This window comes from Neopelma chrysocephalum, unplaced genomic scaffold (assembly GCF_003984885.1).
Source record: "Neopelma chrysocephalum unplaced genomic scaffold, ASM398488v2 Primary Assembly neopelma1_96814, whole genome shotgun sequence".
NCBI lineage: Eukaryota > Metazoa > Chordata > Aves > Passeriformes > Pipridae > Neopelma > Neopelma chrysocephalum.
Window position 1 is genome coordinate 180,548 of NW_020925458.1, and position 22,472 is coordinate 203,019.

Here is a 22,472-nt window from a genome sequence, read left to right on the forward strand (position 1 = left end):
CCATTTTTTTGGTGTCTTTCTGAGCTCAAAAATTTGTTTCTGATTTCTAATTAGAGCCGTACTGAGGAAGTATAGCTGACAATTAAACATGAGTCACGAAAACATGTTTTCAATGTCCCTTTAATTCTTTTTTTATAAGACAAACTGCTGTTCACATACTTTTCTGGTGTATGGGCTCCCTTTTGCACCCAGGAGCCAAAACTAGACCTGGATATCTGCCCTGACGGGTTTGGTTGGTCTTTCTCTGAAAAAGGCATCTCCACAAAATGTTCTGGTGAGGGTGATGGTACGAGGGAGGATATTGGCCAGTGAGAGTGTCTCAGCCTGTATTTTAGGACTTGGGGATGGTGCCTCTGTTCCATTCCACACACAAATGGAGATGTCTGTGCTGTCCTGGAGCACTGGGGTGTTGCTGCATGACACACAGAGCTCAGGAGGAAGAAATATCAGTGAGAGAAGTCTCCTACATGCAAAACATGGACTGTTTCTCCATCTCCTCTACAGCTGTGCGTGCCATGAGCTACAGGCATCTTTGGTGTTTGGAGGTGGTTGGTGTCCAGGAGGGCAGTGGAGGCACCTTGTTGGGGTTCTTGGGCAAATGTTTATAGCACCACACTTTCTGGGATGGGTCGCTGGTCTGCTCTGGGTTAGCGGTATCTTGAACCTGCTTTATCGTGTGCTAGTGCTCACGCTAAAGTAGCAGGATGTCCTTCCTGGCTGTAGATGCCCTGCTGTTGGTTGCGGAAATCCAAAAGGATTTACCGTTGAGTTTTTCTCTGCACAAATTGTACCCACTCCTCATCCCAAGGACTTGAGGTTTTCTTACTGGTCTACCATCTTCTGTGCCCAAAGGGTCCGATATATTTACGTGAAGCAGTATTGCCCTGGCAGGAGTGGACTGTGCTGCTGCTGAGTTTTCCAAGGAGATGCAAGCAGTCCAAATGTTGGTTACCGGACAAGGTGATAGCTCTAGTAAAGTTGCTTTGTGTTGAGAGATTTTTTACCAGAGGCCTTTAACAAAATTGAGGTAGCCATACATGTAAGACTGATGAGGTATAATCTATTCCTTATGTCTCGTACGTGTTTGTGATTAGTAAACATTGACTTTTAAACCCTAAGTTCCCGGACTCTTTTTTTTCCCTGAATACTTCAGGTAGTGTTCCTAAGTTTAGCTCCGGACAGGGCTGTTACCCACACAAGTGACCAATCCTTCTCATGGTCTCACTGAGCTGGTAGCCTTCATGGCTGCTATGCACTGATAATGACTTCTGTAGTGTGTGCATGCACACATTTCAACCTCCTAATTGCGTAGCTTGATCATCCCTTCTTGACATAAGGACAAACACTGATTTAGCTTTTATGCACCATTCATTATTTTGCATAATCCACCACCCACTTCCAAATAATGTCTGTTTGTTCTGCAAAAAACTGAAGGGTTTTTTTGAAGCCTCTTTCATGATTTATATGTATTTCTGATCCCTTCCTAATTCTGCAGTGTCATTAAGGGGGAGGATGCTGCCCAGCTTGACTCAGATCATTTTGCACCACGAACTTCTAAGTGGTGCCAGAACTGTTTCTGTTTTATTTGGTATCCATACGGATCTCCACATCTCCTGGCTCTTTCCTGTTAACTGCAGCTGCCTGTGCCACAGGTGCAAACCTGTGCCTGGCTGAAAGCAGCGAGCCCTCCCCTTGCACTTCTGCTGCCAGCCTCTTTGTGGTGTTGCTAATATTTATGTGGCTCCGTGACAAAACAGATTGGAACACTGATCTGGCTGGAAACAAACGTGCTAAAATATGCACCCCCCCACCCCGGCTCTTTGCTGTCCCATGTGCTGTGCCAGCATAGCATGAGAGGGTGGGAAGCCTCAGCAGTAGTACACGGTTGGGTCAGAAATTAACAGGCATGAAATCATGGTGCTATGATTGCCTCCCGAGCCTGCAAGCTGTTGGAAACTCATGTGATGTGTTCTAAAGTTTGGTCCATTGGAATCTTCTTGGCAGATGCTGATCAGAAGCACCCTGCTCTGTGGGTGGGACTGGGAAAGTTCCTTGCCTTGCATTTCCTACTCAGCATGCCACCAGCCTGCAACCTGTTACTCTTAAAGGTAGAAGAGTTTAGTTTTAAACAGTTATTTCCCCTGAGTTATTCTGATTCTTTTTTTTTTAACTGCAAATCTTTTCCCGGTTAACAGCTGGAAGTCTTCCCTGACTTGAGAATGTCAGAGGTTGAATGTGTTTGTTTAGGTGCATAAACATGGCTGTGCATGGTGGGGCTTCCATCAGTGTTTTCATTCACTTTGTGAGCTGTTAAATGAGAAAAGGATGGTGCTCATTCCTGAGCTGTTTTGGAACAGCTGTGTCAAAAAGCCCCAAGGACCTCGGACAATAGTGAACTCTCTGCAAATGATGCTCTTTTCATCCCTGTCTCAGCCGCATGGTGATGCAGAGGATCTCTAAGAGTTATACCAAACTAATCTATTTTGGACAGTGACAGAAAGATACATGAGTGTTTTATGTGGCTCTTCTTCTCCAGAGAGTATTTGCCAAGTAGTGCACTGATTGGGGAACATAATATTTGGATTCAGACTAGAGAGCCTTTCTATTTGTGGCTTTTGAGTGTTTTAAAATTGCTGATACCATCCAAAGAGTCTTTCTGCTGTGCCTTTTGCAGCTGGATTTGTCTATCTTGCATTGGCCTCTTTGACCACCAGTGCGCTTGTAGTGAATGTGGGTAGAGTCCTTCCCAAATCTTCATTCGAGAAGCCTAGCCATGATGATGATAAAAAACAGCAAAGGACAGTCAAGATGTTGATTGTGAGACAAAAGTATGGGCACTTGACCCATGCATAGTTATTAAATGAAACAATATTGCAGAATTTTTCTCCCGATTTCCTGACTTCCAACAGAAGAGAAATTGGAATGAAAGAGTCTCTGTTTTGCAGCTTGGCAAATGAAATTTAAGCCTTTGGGTGTTTTCTCACCAGTGCTTTGTTATTAACCCTACTGCTAGTAGGGTGGTATTGTTTAAACTCCTCCTCTTCAGAATCCTTGCAATGTTAATAGATTGATACATTAAGACATAATCTACTCCACTTCAGTCCAACTTTTGCAGGGCTGCATTAGAGCAGAGCCTTGCTTTTTTCTTGGTTTTTTCCTTTTTTTTTTCGGCGTGTATTTACCTCAATAGACAAAGCAAAATACCTGCTGAGAGAAGATGCTTAGTTTAGCTGAATCTTTCTTCAGAGTAGAAACTGATGCTGGGGTCAACCCTACTGTGGTGGGTTTTTTTGCTTGGTTGGTTTGTTTGTTTGTTTTAGCAGAGTGCTTCAATGGATAATGGCTCATATATTGGAATTTGACTTTTCACTCCAATTAGCCACAGATACACCAAGATGTATCTGCCATTCTGCAATAGATAACTTCAGTGTGCATTGTTTACATTCAGATACCAAACCAGGGTGAAAATCAGGCTGTTCATTCATTGCGACATGTCATGTAGCTGAGTGCGAGTGCACATCCCTTCAGGCTCCATTAGCATGACTTAACTTTGTAATTGGGTTTCTGGGGCAAACAGGGACAGGAAGCAGAAGTAATTTGGCAGGCGAGGCTTAGCATTTTGTTCTGGGTGGTGTAGGTGCACAAGAGAGCAGAAGTAAAAGATGGGTGCAGAATGGCTGGAGAAACCCTAACAAAGTGGAAGACAGTTGTGTAAACTTCATATGGATATTATGGAATATCATGCAGCTATACCAAGGTGGGATTTTACAGCTATCTTAAAGCACGATTTCTGTAGCTCCCATGCTTCTCTTGCTGCTCTATTTTTCAGCTTGATATCTGTGTGGCAGTAGCACCTTGTTTTGTAGAGTCTAGCAACCAAAAATGAGTTTGCTGAATGAAAAGCAGTTGTCACTGAAACTGCTTAACTGTGAAAGTTAAAGAACTGTAAATTTTGAAGTTGCTCTTAAACTCTGTTCATAATCTCTAGTTTTCATAATCTCTAGTTTTCCATGACCAAATCAAAAAGCAGAAAGGGGGGGAAAAAATCCAGCCCATACTGTAAATTGTTAGCGTCTTGGGCAGGGGAGTCAGGGGTTTTTTTCTTTTTTTTTTTTTCCAGGGCATTGAGCGTCATCTGGCTCTTTTCAGGTGTTCAGTCTGGATTTACGTGAGTGTGATTAGAATTAAGCTGCTTTATGGTATTTTTTTTAAAATCACACTTAACATTTTTCAATAAATAACTTCACTTTTAAAACAATAGCCTTTATCCCAGACTAATCTTAAGACTTAAGCTAAAAATCTCTTCTTGTATTGCTTTTTCCAAGTCTTAAGATTCCATTAAGATCTGTTCCTTCCTGACATGCGGGGCTGAACTTGTTCTTAAACTTTTAACTTTCTAGTTGTTTTTTTATTTTCCCCTAATGATAAACTCCTGAAGGGTTTTCTTTCCTCGGATGAATGTTAGTCTTACTCTGGCATCACTGGCCATTTTCTCAATGTGTTCTACCAGCAGTCTGCTCAGACTGCTTTCTGTGCATGGCAAGTCGGTAACATTCACAGATGATATAAAATCACCTTCGAGAAGACCAGGATTGAATCTCTCTGAAACCTGGAGGTGCTGGAAACGATGTAGGCATGATTAGCTGCAGTTTATGTATCGTCAACATTGTTTAACCGGGCTGACAAACTTGATGCATACTTATTACTTTGTTCTTGTGGTGCTGCTTTACTCATGATTTTTTTACCAGTAGACAAGAGCTCTGATGTGTACCCATGAGTGGAGTGAGAGTTGCCTTAGTCTTGATCCTGATCCCATCTGTGATTTTTCACTGTCTTTGTCTCCTTTGTGTTTTTCTTGCAGTTTCTCACCATATCACTGTTGGTGCTTGTGCCCGCTGTCATGTTTTTAGGAAATGTTGGGAGATCACATCAACAAAAGTACTAGTGGTTGCCGGGAGCCTTCTCACTGGGGAAATTTAAGGAAAACAAGCCCTTCTTTGTGTCGGTGCACACATCATGACTGTCACGAGTTATGTGGTAGGCGTGCTAAGGAGATGCAGTCGGTGCTCATTCCGGCGAGACCTGACCCGGCTGCTGGCATGAGCCCCTTCTGGGTAGCTGCTTCTCCAGCCAGATAGGCAGTGCTCAGTGGTTGGACGAGGACCAGGGGATCAAAAAAATGTGGTAGAAATAAAATGGAGTTCTTCAAGAACCTTAAAAATAAGCAGGTGACTGAATGTTTTTCATGTTATAAGAGATTGTTGGTTTTGGCTGAAGCAGCTGAAGAGGGTTTCAGGTCTCTTATCTGTAGCAACTCCATCTTTTGTTAGCCTGGGGGAGGAGAAGGTTTGTTCTTGTGCAGCTGAATATTAAATCTCTGGCTCAGGAAGTGTTAAGTGTATGTGTTTATTACTCTTAATGCTGGTATGTTTTTCATGTCAGTAACTAGCCAAAAACTGGGGAGATTTATGCAGTTTTTTTCAGCTGGCAGAAATTAATGACACACAGATTTATTGCAAAGCTACATGTGAAATTTTGTTTCCGCAAGTATAGGGTGAGTGGGACAAAAAGGGACCCTTGCTGGTTTGCAGCCTGTAGTTGAGCCTTGTGACCCCTCCACAGGGAGCCCCATAATTCTGCAGCAACCCCAGCTGCCTCTTAGTCTTTCTGTGTTGTTTCCCTAGTACCCACTCCCATCCCTCTCTCCCGGGCAGCAAAGCCCCCTGGCCCCCAGTCCACATTGCTCACATTCCCAAGCTCTGCGTGCACATCCGTGGGGCAGCTAAGCTGGTCTTCTGCTCTGGCTAGGAAACGGCTGTTGTGAAGCAGCCTGCCTGCTCCTGTCCTCCCTTCATATCCATCAGAGCCCCCGCTGCCCACATACCTCGCATTCCTGAGCCGCGTTTTATTTGGGGTGGTGTTTTGCTTTGGAGGCTGTTACTGCTTGGTAAAGAGGTTTCCTTGTAGCTACATCTTCATGGAAGGGCAGTGATTTATATGCCCCGGTTTAACACATTTGGTGCCCGTTCTGGGTGGTTCAAGGTCTGTTCGGTGACTGCAGGTGAGCGAGATGGCAGATGCATACAGCAGTGAGGAGAGTGCAATCGGGGGCCAGAGGTTTGGCTGTGCACAGACTGAAGGAAAGCAGTAGAGTCCTGGAGGAGGCTCCATAGGAGCTGGTGTCTGTGGCTGTTGTATAGGGAGGAAGTTTCATTGTAATTTCGGTTAAAAGACTTTTCCCCCCTCACCTCTTCCTCCAAGCAACTTGCTAATTTGCATCACAAAAGTGAGCCAGGGTTGTCTCCTTACTGTGTAGCAGAAAATATCATCTCTTCAGCTCTTTGGGTGACAGTGAGACAATTTGTGGGTTGCTTTATGCATAGTGCTGCATTCAAGTGCAACTGTTAATATCATTTTACCATAATGTCCAGTTATGGCCATTCTTGCATCAGTGTTGAGAGAGTCTCATTGCAAGGAGGAGACCTGGCTGGCCTCTGATACTGTTGTTGCCGTGTAGAAGAACCAGCTGGGTATATAAGGCACATCCAGTCTTTAGAAACAGTGGGCTGATACTCTCCATTTCTTACTAAAGCTCTGCCAGAGATTCTTTGAGCAAATAAAAAATAGCAATAATGTATTTATACACAGCTAGGGGCACAGTACTGCTGCTACTAACAATTTTCTGTCGTCCAACAGCCATTTTGTAACTATATTAAAGCTTAGTCAAATTGACTTTGGTGGAGCTGGAGCATCTCATCACTTTGATTTCAGTGCAGAAGTTGTCAAGCCACAAAGGTGTTCTGATATTCCTGCCTGGAGTTTCTGTAAATAGGTGTGTGACCAGTGTACATATATCGTAGGTCAGAGGCAGTAGTTACTCTGTTATGTGCCTTTTCTCTCTCCTTTGTATAAATCTCTGGACGTCTACGTAAAACCCAGAGTAGTACAGAGACTACAGGAGGGACCAGAGCTAAGGGATGGAGTCTGTGTTCTGCATTGGCTCAAGATTCATGTTTCTGTGCTGTGTTGCAAAATTGTCATGTTTAATGCTCTTGCTCTGAACGGAAAGCCTCTTGTGGCTGGCTAAACTTTGGAAAAGCAGTAGGTTCAAGGAGGAACATTTTCCTTCCTTCCTTCCCCTGGTAAAATCTTCTCTTATACTGATGCTTGAATGCTTACGTTCGGCTGTCTTTGCCCTGTCAAAATCCAACTGTTTTTCTTTGCCAAAACTGAGGTAAGCTCCAGATAAAACTTCACATGTAATGAGTTATCTAATTCCTTTAAGAACTGTGTTCTCTCTCAATGAATTACTCACATAAAAGCACTTGCTAAACCACGTCTAGACTGCAAAGACCTGGATTTGACTGAATCTAATTAAAGCAATGGTGGCTTTCAGGTGCGGATTTAACTGCAGTATGTTATCCTGGCTTTTGCTAGAAAGAGATTGACCTTAGCTGAGGTGGGTTTGACTTGCATGCAGAGGTAAATTGAAGTCACCTACCTGAAATGGTACTTCTTCCCACCTGCTTAGCCTGCCCCATGTAGAGCATCATCTGCCCACAGAAGGATGGCTGAGCAGCTCATGGAGATATGGGTTTCAGCACACTCTGAGAAAAATTGAAATCAACTTCCTGCTGGTTTTGGAGAGTTAGTTGAATATTTTTGAGAGTTACCAGGAAGTTTCTGATTGCACTGGAGAGATAGGAGGAGGCTTAAAATATCGCTTCTAGAAAGACTGGTTTTGATACTGGAGGTTAAACATGCTCAGTGCACACAGCTCTAATTGGTCCATGCTGGCCAGCCACCCTCATGGCTAGGCTTATGAGTTCATTGTCCCATCTGTGCCCATCGCCTCATCTTGACTACTTAAGCCAGGGTGATGACCAGCTGCCTATTGATTAAGAGGGATTAGAGGAGGCCTGGATGTTTAACACAGCTGGTTTCTCTGTCTCTGAATAAGATGCTGTATTGGAAGTTGCAGGGTTGTCCGTGGATCCTTCCTGGGAGATATTCAGGGTAGGTTTTACTGCAGTATGAAGAAGCACAATTTAACTCCAGGCTTCTGGTAGTTTTACCTCGCAGCCTTGAACATTTGCCCAGACTTGTCTGTGAAGCATCTTGGCTGTTCTCATGCTTTTGCTATTCCTCTGTCTCGGCTCTCTGGACTCCTTTTATTTCCTGTAACTTCTCTATCTAGCGCACACTTTGTTCACTGTCCATCAAGTTGTGCCTGTTCCTCTTCTTTCACCCTGCCCCTGAATGCTTGCTCTGTTTATTCAAAGTCTCTAAGACAATATAGAAAAGGGAGGCAACAAGAAGAAAATGGAAGAAATAAAAGGGAGAAGTGAAAGAGCTGTCTCTGACAGAATTCAGTCTCCTCTGTCTAATCTGACAAGTAAAACTTTTTCTTGAGAAACTGTCCTTTGCTTCACATTTTCAGCCTGTCATCAAATTTCTGCCAGTTTTAAACTTTGTCTCACGGGGCTATTGCAGGAGCAGAAGTAATGAGCCAGTAGTGCAATTCCTTTTCTCCTCACTGGAAGTGTGTGTGTGGGGAAATACACAGCTGCCTCTCACTGTAACACAGCAGTAGTGTGTGACTACCATGACTTTTCAGGCTGCTACAGTCTTACAAGATGTTCTAGTTTGGAAATGGAAAAAGAATACATACTGGACTATTCTTGGTACAAAGTTCAAGGCTCAGCATCACAAAGAAAATTTATGTGTGGCTAATAAAAGATACACATACTACTTCATGGCAGTGTGCAGAGAGGAAATTTTTCCTGGCAAGTAATGTTGGCCTGACCTTGTCTTGTCCGTGGGTGTCTTGAGAACTTGCATTTTTGTCATCTTCTCAGCAAGAGAACAGAATCCAAGATGGGATAAACCACATAAGGGCCAGGGGTCATAACACAAATACTTAGAGGTACCACAGTTGCTTTAGTGAGTACTCCCTAGCCTCAGTTGTTTGCAGCTGGGTAGTGGGGGCTGTGGACTAGCCCCCTTGCTGCCCTCTCCTCTGGCCACGGGCTGTGACCAGCTGTGCCTGTGGCACAAAGCATGTGCTTGCTCTGCCAGCTGCTCTCTTAAGCTCTTCCTGCTTTCTGCAGGAATCTGGTGTTTTCTTAGCTGTGAACACTCCTCCAGCCTGAGTTATGCATGATTTTTTGAACTGACTTTTTGATTTCCTTTCACTATTAATGTGCTAATTGAGAGCTTGTTGTTACAGGGCATACGTTCTGGGTGAAAAATAGCCCCAAATTGTGTTGTACATTCCTGTATTTTGTTTTGTTACTGTGGAAAGAAGGCTGTTGTGCTGCATGACTGGTTTATAATGCCTGTTGGATGGCCCGATCAGGACTGAAGTTGGATGAAGTGAATGGTGGCTAGTGCTGATGTTGAAGATGGAGTTACAGGCAAAGAAGCTCCAAGTTATCTTTCTTACCATGAAAAAAGGGATAGTCTTCATTTGCTAGACTAGCAAAGATGCTGAGCTTCTCTCTGATCTAGAACGTCTCCACTAGCTCTGTCCATTTCCTCAATAGTTTCTTGAAAATTTCATTTTAAATCATGGTGCTTTTTTTTGGGGGGGGGGGTTTGTAGATCAGTTTGTCTTCTTTGTGGCTCTGGCATTCATCAGTTCTGTTCATGATAGAAGTTGCAGGTCATTGAGATATTTTAACTCCTGACCTAATACCATGTGAGTGTTTTCTCTGCTCTTGCCCAGTTTGCTCAATTCTCTGTTTGGTCAGCAGCTGGGGAGCTGCTGGGAGCTTGGCTGGAGATGGGCTGGTTCTTGGCTCCAGGTCACACACAGAGCTGGCTTGTTGCTTGTTGCTGGTATTAGCCTGTCTGCCGGCCGGTGTGACTGGCGGGCTGAGCAGAAGGCTGCAAAGTTAAAATGCTGTCAGCGCTCGCAGCCCACGCGCAGGGCTGGGTGACAGTCTGTTAGGCTTTTGGGGGGGAAAGGGTGACGTGGGTGCACACCTCATAGTGGGGAAGCAAAGCCAGCTGAGCCTGCGGTCGTCATACCTGTGTTTCCTTACGTTTGCTGAAGTGTAATTCTAAACAGCTGTTTCCTATTTTCTTTGTAGATCTTTCTTTGATGTTCCTGTTAACCCGGATTTTTCCTTCAGCTTGCCAGTTACTTGTAACTCCTAATTCCAGTTTAATGACTTTTTTGTGTCTGGGGATTGTACATTATTTGCATCACAACAGAGCCCCATGAAAGGCTTGGAGTAATGTCAGCTCTGAATCTGGTGTTAGGCAGTTCAAAGTGCCGAGCATGAGTTTTGTCAAGTTGGTCCCTTTGTGCTGCTAAGTGTAAAGGCACTGATCTCGTTGGAAGTAGACAGGTGGCAGGTCAAGCAGCACATCTGAGAGTTGCCTGAAAAGTAATAGGTTTGTCATAAGGAGAACTTTCAGGAGTTCTATTTTATGACATCTCTAGTAAAAATAAGCTAATAAACATCAAGAGATCAAGAGCGTCTCAAGGGTTAGTCAGCCTCCTCTTTTTCATTTTGTGTATTATGGCCTATCGATTTAATGGGATTGTAGAATCAATTTCTCAAAGGCTGGTGATAAAACACATCAGTTAAAAAGAGAGTGAGGCTGAAGTTCGGAAGGAACTACATAGTTCTGTGGACTGTTTCTTTCAACACTTTGAATTAATTTTTTTTTTAATTAAGAGTTCATCATACTAGAACTATGTAGCAAAATATGTTTCTAATGTGCTTCCCCCCAAGCTGCATTTCTTTTTAATTGTCAAGTGCTCTATTTGCCAGTAGAAGTACAGGGAAATATTAATATATCTGTACTGAGAATATTTGAAGGATAATGTTGAAGTCTGCTAGCATCAGGATTTTTTTTAAGGTATGAGTGTGTGAATGCTTCATTTTAAACAGGACGAAAGGAGGTCTGCTTTCACTTTTCCCAAGTACTGTCTCAGATTTTGTTAAGCTCATTTCTTGTTTTCCTCACTCAGCTCAGGCTCAAAGGTTGCAAATGGATCATTGCGTTTTGAAATCTTTTTCTATTCAATTTCTAAGCATCCTTTGGAGAGCAAAGCAAAAAACCCCCATCTCTAGCTCACAACATCCCCAGCTGTAGTATATCCAACAAGTTTTGCAGTACTTCAGTACTGTCAAAGTGTAGTGCAGCTACTTACTTTCTGTTGGTGAGTTTTGATGGATCCCCGTTCTTTCAGCTTGCTTCAGATAGGTAGCAAAAGCAGGAATCGCCTCTCCAGAAGGAATTTCTCACATGCTGTGAATGCAAAGGGACCATTTAGTCTCCTCTCACCACCTAAATCTTTCCTCTCCTCTCGGTTGTATGGGATTTAGTGCCAGCTCACAACACAAGTGTGACAGCTGGTTGGTGTCCAAATCCTTTGTACTGTTCCATCTTTAATGTTTTGTCAGAGGATCAAAATACTCTTGGGTGAATTAACTTTTTTTTTCCAAACTGTGGTTTTGACACATATGTAAATATTGTCTAATATTTATAGAAAGTACCAGTACTCCTGGCACAGGAGTCATTTTTGGCTATCACCCAAATAATACTGGGGCTTACACTGCTCATTTCACAGAGTAGCCTGCATGGACTGTTAGAGATCACATCTGGAAATAAGATCAGGTGTGCCAGTAAGTTGCATGCAGATGGACAGGTGAAGGTCTCCTAGCTTGTCTCATGATACAACTCTGAAAGCAGCAAACAAGTTTCCATTGTCAACTGTGACTTGTCTCTTTGCCTCCTCTTCTACTGTTTCTGAAAGACAGTTGCATGTCACTTGGCACTTGGCACTGCCCCGGCCTTTGGAGACTTTGTGAAGCTATGGAGATGTGACTTCACGCCTGCTTCTCTGCGAATTGCAGGGTTTTATGAGTGTTCCTTGTGCAAAAATGCAGCAAAGGAAGACCCCTTGAGCAGGACTTTGAAAACACAGAAGCTGTGAACACTGCAGTATTTTATTGGAAATGCCACATTGTGGAAGTAGAGTGAGAGAAGGGGTGAGATCCTGTGCCTGGGATTCCCTTGTTCCCCAGGATACCGGTAGGGTGCTGCTCTTGGGACAGGTGTGTGCATGCCAGTGGATGTGTCAGTGCTGGTGGGAGAAGCATGAGCTGCAGGCACAGATGGAGGTGGTCTCCAGCTCAGGGCTGTGTGCTGAGAGGAAATGAAGCTGAATAAGGTTGTGTTGATGCCTGGGGAGAAGGTGGGAGTGGAGAGGTCAGGTTGCAAGGCAGTGAGGCCTGGGTAATGCCACTTTTCAGACTTTTCAGCAGCTGTTACTGGAAAACTTCTTGGGGGCGTGATGCCTTTTGTCCATGCCAGCACATAGCTTTAGATGACCGTTCAAGAGAGCAGTCCCATTACGAAAGATAGACACCTTCTCTTCAATATTTAGGAATAGGTTGATTTTTTTTTCTATAAAAATTGAATTTGGGTGAAATAGACCCAAAACTGAAGTATGCTGTTTTTCCCTGGTCTCTGATTTGAAGTATCATGTTTATCAGTCACCCTGAAGTAGTTCCCCTCCACGTACAAGCACACACACACATTCTCTGGGCAGGAGGCCCCGGCCCCGCTCTCCAGAAACAAACGGATGATACATTGCATGGTGGTTCAGCTGCCGGTATCTATGAGGTATCTGCACGTACCATCCTCTGACACCTCTCCTTCACATCTTATGCGTGGAAATCTGGGATGGCAGTACTGTTCTGCTGCCTGCAGTGCCTTTGGGGATGTGAAAGGCTTGTGCTGCAGGACTGTGTAGTTGCAAGGAGGTGGGGTTTGTCCTCTGGAGGGGGGGGGAGAAAACTGCTGGTACATGGTGAACTCTGGGCTATTGAGTTAGTATTTGTCTGATACACCTGAGGGCAAAATCGTAAGAAATGCATGGTGTCGGGATGCCTGACTGATGTGAGAAGAGTTATACTGAGGCACGCAGAAAAGACTTGGAGTGAGATGTTAATCAGTAACAAACTGAGTCATCCTGCAACAGCTTGCAATGCCAAGTAGAGATGTACACAGTATAAAAGGAAGGAATGTGCACAAGTGTGTTTATTCCAAGTAGGAGAGGACTCTCCAGCTCAAAACCAGGGCATTTGATTGCTTTTGAAAAGAAATAATAGAGTTCAGTAGGAAACGTGTCCCTATACCTTTTGTTCTCTGTAATGTTCTCCAGATCTGACAGCCTTGGTGTGAAATGCCTGGTAATCACCCAGAGGGTAGCTGTGTTATTCCTCCTTACCCAGTCTGAGTCCTGGCCACCAGCATTCCTGATCCAGCCTGCTGCACCTTCTGGGTCCTTTAGCTGACCTCTTACTGGTTACCTGTCCAAAGAAGGGCTTGAAGCCAGTCAGTTTGTCAGAGAGAGGAGCTGGTACAGGGGAACTCATTAACCTACAGTGGTGTATCCTGCAGTGGAGCATTTCTGCATTAAAAGGAAAGAAGCTAAAATAAATAGTATGCCTATTGTTTGCCTGGCACAAAGTCTGGTTTGTTTTAAGAAAATATCTGGTCCTTGACATTTTCATTCTCCTGCTGTTGGCTCTGAATTACACACCTGAGACTGAAATGCAGGTGTCTTCAGGTTAAAACGAAGTAAAACATGCTTGCTTCTCAAATTTCAGTGAAATTTGTGTGCTGTGGTAAGGCCAGAAACTATAACCCTTTTTTTCAGGGGAAGATAGGTGGCTGAGATTGCTGTGTGGGTGAGTAGAAAGAAAAGGATGGGGACAAAGGGATGAAAAATTTCTGTGAGAAAACACAGCTGGCTAGGCTGCACATCTCCTGTGCTTTGAGCAAGCACTCTGTGTACCCAGAGGGTGATAACACAGAAAAAAAAATCCTTTCCATTGCCTGTGTTTATCCACTTGGCCTATTGCCCACTTGCACTTATGCATTTGTGAAGAGGTGGTCTTGATGCTCCTGCTTCACCCCAGGTAGCAGCAGTAGTGAAGAGAAATAGTGCTAGGAGCATTTAAATGTAACTGGAAAAGGGTGGTGAGATTAGAGCTACTTTGGGTATGGCACAAGTTTATAGCCTGTCGTGCCTCATCAAAAAAAACCCAAACAAAATATTAATTTAAATAATTCCATGGTTTTTGTCCCAGCTAAGATGAGGGACATCTCAGTCTTAAATAAAGTGAGAAGAAGGAAAATATTTTGGATTATTAAGTCTTTGCTCATGCAGGAGGATTGTTCTTCAAATTTTTAATGACTGTGGTGTCTCTTTGGCACTCCAAAAGGCTACAGCTGAGCTGCAGATGTTTCAGATGATATTTAACTTTGGGCTATATCTGCCTAATGACAGCCAGGAGTTTTGACTCTTGTTATTGAGTGTTCTTTTGTTTCTACTGTGATAGTACTAGTAGTGCAGCCTTGGTATGCAAAATGTTCCTAGTTGCAGAATGCTGGAGGTCCTCAGTGCTAAAAGTGTGCTGAACTCTTTTTGTTGGGTCCATTGGTGTTTTTCCATTATTATTCTGTCTGACTCATCTCTTGTTTTAGTGCTATATCCAAGGAGCTTTTTATAGCCTTTAATCCAAGATAACTGAGCACCTAAGACAACAGGCTTGCTTCCTTTAGCTGCCCATGTCTTAAATTGGCATGTCACTTGCAATTGCACTCTGGTTCTGCCCTTATGGCAAAGCATCTCTATGCTGTTCCAACTTGTTCAGAAATAGTTTATTTCAGGGAAGCTTGTTCAACTAAGAGATGATACGAAAACTCTTCCTCGTGTAAAGTTACACTTTTGAAAGCATCTATGCCTGTGGCGTGCTGACCTCCCATCAAAATCACTGTGCATGGTAAGTTGGTGCTCTGAAAACTAATCAAGCAACAGTAATGTTGCTTTTCATTCACATTTTCTCACTGCTGATAGGGAAAATCATCTTGTGAGGTGATTTAGTCTCTTAATGGCATTTTTCAGAACTATTGAAGCTTCTTTTTTGATGCTGTCAAGTGCTATTCCTACATGAGCAGATACTTGGCAGCTAGAAGCTTTGCCTGGGTGAGGAGGAATTAATTAGCAGCCTTCTTGCTAGATGGTGTCCTCTTTCAGTCTTCTCAGATTGCAAAGGTTAAGAATGAAGAGAAAAAAACCCTTCCGATTATCTGTTTTCATGACTTGATGCTGGCCAACCTGAGACAGTTTACACCAAGCATGCTGAGTAGGGTTCAGTTAAATTTTCCACCAGCCAGAGCCTTTGCAGAGCTGGGCTGTTGCCATTCCCACCTCGCACACCTCTCCTGCCCATGCTGCCCTTCCCCTGGAGCAGTCCTTGTTACTCACTGCTGAGAAGTGCTGGGGAAGGAGACCATGGCTGCTGTGGTATGAAGGGCAAGTAGCAGCATTGTCACTGCAGGCTGCAGCTTTGTGCTCATGAGATTTCACCAGGGATTTACTGTGATGTGGCCCAAAGGCTAAAAAACCCAACACTTTTTCTCCAAACTCTCCCTCTATCTGCTTAGCACTTCACTGTCAGAGCAATAAGTAGCCTTTCCCTTGGCTTCATTCTGTTCACTAATAATTGCTCTAAGAAAACAAGTCTTTAATTCATTACTACTTTGATAGGGTCTGGATATTTGTTGAGAATAAAACATGAAAGTGAATCTAAATTTTTTTCCACCTGCAGAGTAAAAATGAAATATCTGCAACTGCCTTCAGAAAAACAACTTTTAATTTATGGTTATGTATAAGCTGTTGCGTGGCAGTCTTTGAGTGTATCTGCATGTCCCCCCCTTACCTCCCTAAAACTTGTTGGCCCTATTGTTAGAGAAGGGTTTTGCTGATAGTACAGATATATTAGCTTTGTAGCAGGACACACACAAGCTGCTACTCTTGACCCCTAAGGTTTTTGTGGAAGGTCACAATGAAGAGGCTGGAATTCCTGCCTTAATTGTGTTGAAGCAGAATATCCATGCTGGTTTTCCCAAAAGAATGATACTGCATTGCTTTGAAATGTGATCTCTGAGCATTTAGCTCTCAGGACAGCTTCTCTCATGTTTAACGCATGCATGGATTTTGTGTATTTTTAAATGTAATTACTACTCATTGGAATAAAATGTGAAGGGTAGTTTATCACACTGGTCGTCTGCTATTGTCTTTGTCTTTCTTGCCAGAAGCTTTAGGTGCTCTCCTGTGGTGCAGCAGTGAAGCAGAAGACTTTGTTTCCCTGGTTTTATGGAGGGAATATTTTAAGGTAGCTAAGCTACACCTATTATGCAGTTACTGTAATATGCAGGAAGGTACAGCTCTACAGGTTTGAAAAATAAACACGCAAAGAATTGCTCAGTGGTTACGCTTGATAGACTGCAAAGATGCCTGCAGGACTGCAGCTAAACAGAAGGCACTGGTGTTGCTGTTCTAGGACTTTGTGGAAAGTATACTAGAGAGAACTGTGTGCCATTCCCTCCTTATATATAGATTGGCTCACACAGCAAGTAGATTCTTGCCTCCAATCCAGCTATGTTGTGAAATGTGGTATCAAAGTATCTGCTGCATGGTGAGCAACTGGTTTTATTAATTGTGGGCCTTTGCATGGTCAACAGAGTTTTTGCGTCTTCATCTTAACTTCTGGATGTCAAGAGCACTTCCAAACCAGGCTGTATCTCCATACATATTTTCGCTGCTTTTTCCCCCCAAAAGCAGTCTAGTCTCCAACCATTCTGGAAATAGTCTCTTTTTAATAATGATACAAGGTTCACTCTTTCTCAGAAGTTAAGAACTGATAAAGAAGATTGGAAAACTTGTTTGTGCACCTGAATTACCCCTCTTCCCTTTCACCCCAAACCCTTGTGTACATATAGACAAGCTACAGATGACAACAGTTTTTGGATGGAAGCCCACAATAATCCTGTTTTCTTTTTGTCACTGTTGATGAAACAGTGTCATGAAGATGCTGTAGGGCAGAAGGAGGGAGGTATTGGAGGTTCTCCTGGGTACTCCAGATGTTTATGTAATGTGCCTAAGCTTGCAGTGGAATACAAACTATTTGTGAAAGGCCTCCAGGTCTATCCATGGATAAGCTATTTGTCTAGGTTTTCTGAGCAGAGCAGGAGAAAGAGCTTAACTGACAAGCCCTAATTAGCTCTGTGCTCTAGCAACTCTTTCCCAGGAAAATGACTTGAGGAAGGCTGTTACCAAACCACTAAACTGAAATTTAAAACTCTAACATTGACTTTTCCCTTCTTTTGTGTTTATTGGAATAGCAAATACTGAAATGGACTGGAGAAATTCCTGCTTTTACATAGTGGCAATTAAATTATTCCAACCAGGACTTGATGCAAACTTGGATCTTTACTCTGTTTCCTCTTTTTTCACCACAAGCCACTTTTGTTTGACTTAAAGCATTTTCATCACATTGCTCAGGCATTCTGAATAGATATTTTAAGTAGGGCTTAAGATGGTTGCTCTGTCACCTTTTAATTCTTTTTTAGGTTATGTGGAAGAAGGAAATAACATTCAAAATAAAGCTATCTGCAGTTTTCACAAGTATGTATGAAAGAACGCAGGGTTTAAACTCTGCATAAACCATTATTTGCAAAAACAGATTTAAAACTCACAAAAAAATTCTTCAGCAAGTTCTGTTTATATGGTCATAATAATTTGACAATGACCAATTTTTATATCTTGAGATTTCAAATAGATGTGGAAAATAGTCCCTGAAGTATTACCTTCTTTCTACATGGTCACTGTGGTAACTTGTGTTCCCTGAGATACATAGTTATCCTGCTTAAAGGGAAAACACAGGTCATTGAAACTACAAAATCTGACTTGGGGAAGTACGTCTCAATATTCTATGTGCATTGTTATGAATTCCAAAGTTTTTGAAGTATATAAAGAAGGGCAAGAAATACAGGCAGTTGGGCTGCTTGAAAAACAGCAGAAGAATGAATCTAGAATTATTCATGTGTCTTTGCTGGAGCAGTGTTCCAGATGCATGCATTGTCCTAGTGCATGGGGAATAAATAATAATAATAATGGCCCATCTTTGCGAACGAAGATTTGGGGAAAGGTCTTTTACCTTTCCAGCCTGCGCAATGGATTTTTTAGGTGAGACACAGCCTGCGCTGAACTGAGCCCACCCTTTAATCCTAAGGTTCATCTGCCGGGGCCAAGCAAGCTTGGACAATGGCAGTGAGGTCCTCAGGACGTAGGTTTGTTTAGAGTGTCCTTCTCATAGATGGATGGCCACACAGGGCTAACGACCTCCATCAGGCCAGGAGACCGGGGACTCGAACCCGTGGTCGCAGCAGTGAAAGTCCTGCACGCTAACCACTAGGCCACCAGGGGTCTCAGTGCATGGGGAATCAGTTGAAATAAATACCTTGTATTACACGTGTTTGTACAAAGCACCAAGAATGAAATGAGCTGAATCAAGAATGCTGGAGTTTCCATCATAGAAAGGGGATACTCAGGTTGGTTGCCCAGAGCAGCAACATATGGATGCTAGTATCAAAATAAGTTCAGGGGCAACTGGGATCTCAACAGCTATAGATCACAGCTATAGATACTGTTGCATCTCACTTGTCAGGAGTGCAGATAGGTCTTGGTTTTGAGGAATATGAAAACTTAATATTACAGAAGACTGCAGTTTGACATGTGTATGCAGTTCTTCTCTTGTTTGAACTGCATTTTCTCCCTCTGAGGAAAAAAACTGCATTTTTATGTTGTCTTCTAGCCTTAAAAGTTCTGAAAGTTTTGTGTATTTCACTAGGTTTCACCTGTGAATACTGGCTTGTGGTATTTCACTTATCTTCTGCTGCCCAAAACTTGAAAGGTGAATGCTGTTTTCTTCTAAGGGAAGAGAAGGCTACGTGCAGAGGGCTACATGCAGAGGGCACTCTGTATGCTTGGTGAGAAGGGGTACTGCCATAGGCATAAGCAGCTATGAAGTGAGTTGTGGATGCTGGTGGAGTTAGGAGCAACCATGGTCTCTTCTCTTCATGCATCTGCCCTGTTTGCCCTCCCAGTGGGTCCCATCCAGTCCTGTGGATGGTCTGATTCTGCCAGAAGTCCTTTGGTTGTGCTGAGGAGCAGGCAGGCACCACACAGGGGTGCGAGAGGCATCACGGTGCAGGAACAGGTGGATGGTGAATGATGGGATGTGGCTGGTGCTGTGGCAGGCATCCTCACAAGTGCTGCATGAATGGTTCGTGGGGTCAGAGGAAAACAGTGACACTGTGTTATCACTGGTGGGCAAAAAGCTCAACATCCATAGTTTAGCCCACTTGGCTTTGTGCTTCAGCAGTGACATTTTGTCTTTGTAATGTATGTACAGTTAAGTCCAGAGAAAATTTCTCCTGCCCAAAAAATTTTGTTATCTCGGGAGCTCACGAAAAACCTTCTTAATTGATGGTTTGGACATAATCTAAGCCCGGAGTGTCAGTCTGACTTTTCCATTCATATTGGTTCACGGATGAAAGAATGTGTGGCAAATACCCAGCGTAATTATGCATGTTTCTAATGTTTCAGCTTGAATAATACCGCCCACCTTCCCAGAGAGGTCAAGTTACTGTTTCAGGCATTGCAGTTAAATAATGTACATTTTGGTGTGCCAGAGAAAAACGGTGGACTAGCAGACCTGTAAGTTTAGTATTTTATTTCTTGCTCTTTAAAGAAATAGTGAAAGCTGATCTGGTTTGTGTCACTGAGTAGGTTTTGGTGTTGCAATCTAATGGAATATTTAAAATATATCTAAATGAGAGAGTACTTGTAGCTTGAAGTGGTGATTTGTTTTTGAAAGGCAGTACTTAATGTCGAAGGTGTATTAGAGAGTGTGTGTGTGTGTGCAAGAGCATGCAAAATCCCCTGGTTGGTATCTCTTTCTGGTGGACAAACTGTTTGCAAACTGCTGCAACAAGCCGGATAGTCCTGCACAAATCAAAGTCAGCTCGACAGAAGCTGTGGTGGGACAACAATTAAACTGGTAATTTTTCATCCACAGTGACCCTGAGTACCCGCAAGCATGCTGAGCCCTCACACTGACATGATAAAGCAGTACTGCAAAGCTTGTGCTGGCATTTTCATCTGCTTTTCCATTCTGTCCTCTCCCTCCCCTGCCTTTTGTTGGCTGCCCTCACAAGGGAGAGCCTGCAACTTTTCAGGAAGAATCGTTTGAGGTTGCTTGGCTCAGTGACCTTCATGTTTTATGCATTGTGTGAGTAGAGGGGACTTTTGCAATTTTATATGGCATATTTTTTTAGCTGTTCAGGAGAAATATATGTTGAAAATCACACTGTACATGTGTGTTTTCCCCAGTCTAGTTTGAGAGATTATGTTGTTAGACTACAACCTTAATGTCTGTGAGCTAGAGCACGAAAATCTAGTGTTTAATGTATTTATTTTTTTTCTGTATGTGGAGAGAGAGAGAGAGTACTAATATTGTTATGAATCTCACTACTTATTTTTTGGCAGAAAGGATGGGAATATTAGTGGACGAGAGGCTGGACATGAGCCAGCAATGTGTGCTCACAGCTCAGAAAGCCAATTGTATCCTGGGCTGCATCAAAAGCAGCATGGGCAGCAGGTCGAGGGAGGGGATTCTGCCCCTGTACTCTGATGAGACCCCGCCTGGAGTGCTGCATCCAGCTCTGGTGTCCTCAGCACAGGAATGACCCAGAGGAGTGAGTCCAGAGGAGGGACACCAAGATGATTAGAGGGTTGGAGCACACCTCCTATGAGGAAAAGCTGAGAGAATTGAGTTTGTTCAGCATGGAAAACAGAAGGCTTAGGGGTGACCTAATTGTGATCTTTCAGTACCTGAAGGGAGCCTACAAGAAAGGTGGAGAGGGACTTTTTACAGTGGCATGTAGTGACAGGACAAGGGGGAATAGATTCAAACTGAGAGTAGGTTTAAATTAGATATTAGGAAAAAATTTTTTACTGTGAGGGTTCTGTGCACTGGGACAGGTTGCCCAGAGAAGTTGTGGGTGCTCCATCCCTGGGAATGTTCAAGGCAAGGCTGGACAACTCATGACAACAACCTGGTCTAGTGAAAGATGTCCCTGCCTAGAGTATGGGGAACAAGATGATCTTTAAGGTCCCTTCCAACCCAAACCATTCTATGAATATTGCCATTTGTGTATGCCTTTTGCGGAGTTCCCAATCAGTAGTAGTATGGCCAGTCTTCGCGAACGAAGATTTTGGGAAAGGTCTTTTACCTTTCCAGCCTGCGCAATGGATTTTTTAGGTGAGACACAGCCTGCGCTGACCTGAGCCCATCCTTTAATCCTAAGGTTCATCTGCCGGGGCCAAGCGAGCTTGGACAATGGCAGTGAGGTCCTCAGGACGTAGGTTTGTTTAGAGTGACCTTCTCGTAGATGGATGGCCTTACAGGGCTGACGAGCTCCATCTGCCCGGGAGAGTATCCCTGACCGGGAATCGAACCCGGGCCGCGGCGGTGAGAGCGCCGCATCCTAACCACTAGACCACCAGGGGTCCCCAGTTCCCAATCAATGGCATTGCTAAATATGCTATTCATGATAACCATTTCAGCAGAGAAGAACATCCTGACCAGCACTGCCTGTGCCCTGTTTGTCCTCCCCTTGCTAATCCTTCTTGCTTATGCTAGGACTCGCTACTGTCCTGCTTTGTTTCTGAAGGACACTGACACATGTCTTAGAGTGATAGGACTTGAAGTTTAATTGGAGAAAGCTGTTCTCTTAGGAGCTACTAGTGGAACTCTGAGGAATAATATGTCCTTTTCCTTGGAGGCCACATGTTTGGTTATTTAATTTTCCTGGTCATGGAATCCCTGGAAATGCTTGTTTTTGTCTACCACCCCTCATCCAAAATGTCTTTTTTACTGTTTTGTCTAGAACATGGTGCTCTTGAAGGAGTAAGAACATACAGTGTTATTCTGGATTAGCTTGCTTCACAGGAAGTAAATTCAGAATGACCTTATTATTAGTTCTTCTTGTTCAAATAATTGATTCAGAACATCAGATGAGACAGTTGTCATATTTGGTTGTTATTAGCTTTTGCACAAGGGAAACAGTATTGCCATAAGAGTGGCCCTCAGTGATATGTGACTTTTGAAGATCCTTCTTCTTGCAGCCTCGTGTAGCAAGGAACATACCACTCAATGGCACTGGGCAGTTTGGGGTTCATCAGTTCATTGCGTTTTCAAAGCGGTCTGCCAGCTGAAGATCTGTTTTGCAGTGGTAGTTGTGTCATGGCACTGTCCTACCAAGTAAAGTTCTCCTTTCACAAAGCCCACGGTGAACTCCACAGTTTGTATAGGGAAGGCACTGGAGGAGAAAGTGGGACATCTATCTGACCTGAGTGTACAATGAATGGTGAGTCAGCTTCACCTGACTTGGCAGCTAAAGGCATTGAGATTCAGCACATCTGTTTGTATGGCTTGCTGGGTTTTACTGTATTGTCACAATCTTGACCAGTTTTTATTGTTTGGAGACTGAAGTGTTTACCTATCTTGTTACTTTTACTGGGTACCATTCAC

General features: G+C 43.4%; 1 protein-coding gene across 2 annotated transcripts in view; it reads left to right on the plus strand.

Annotated features, from left to right (window-relative positions):
* The first annotated feature begins 3,683 nt into the window (after positions 1-3,683).
* KANK1 (KN motif and ankyrin repeat domains 1) overlaps positions 3,684-22,472 on the plus strand; it is a 122,110-nt gene continuing 103,321 nt past the window's right edge. Inside the window, exon 1 of one of the 2 annotated variants that reach the window (XM_027709582.1) lies at positions 3,684-3,757. The gene's annotated coding sequence lies outside the window, so the exon portion shown is untranslated. Of the gene's footprint in view, positions 3,758-19,550; positions 19,595-22,472 lie in introns of those variants that run through there. The other variant, XM_027709581.1, reaches the window with a different exon arrangement.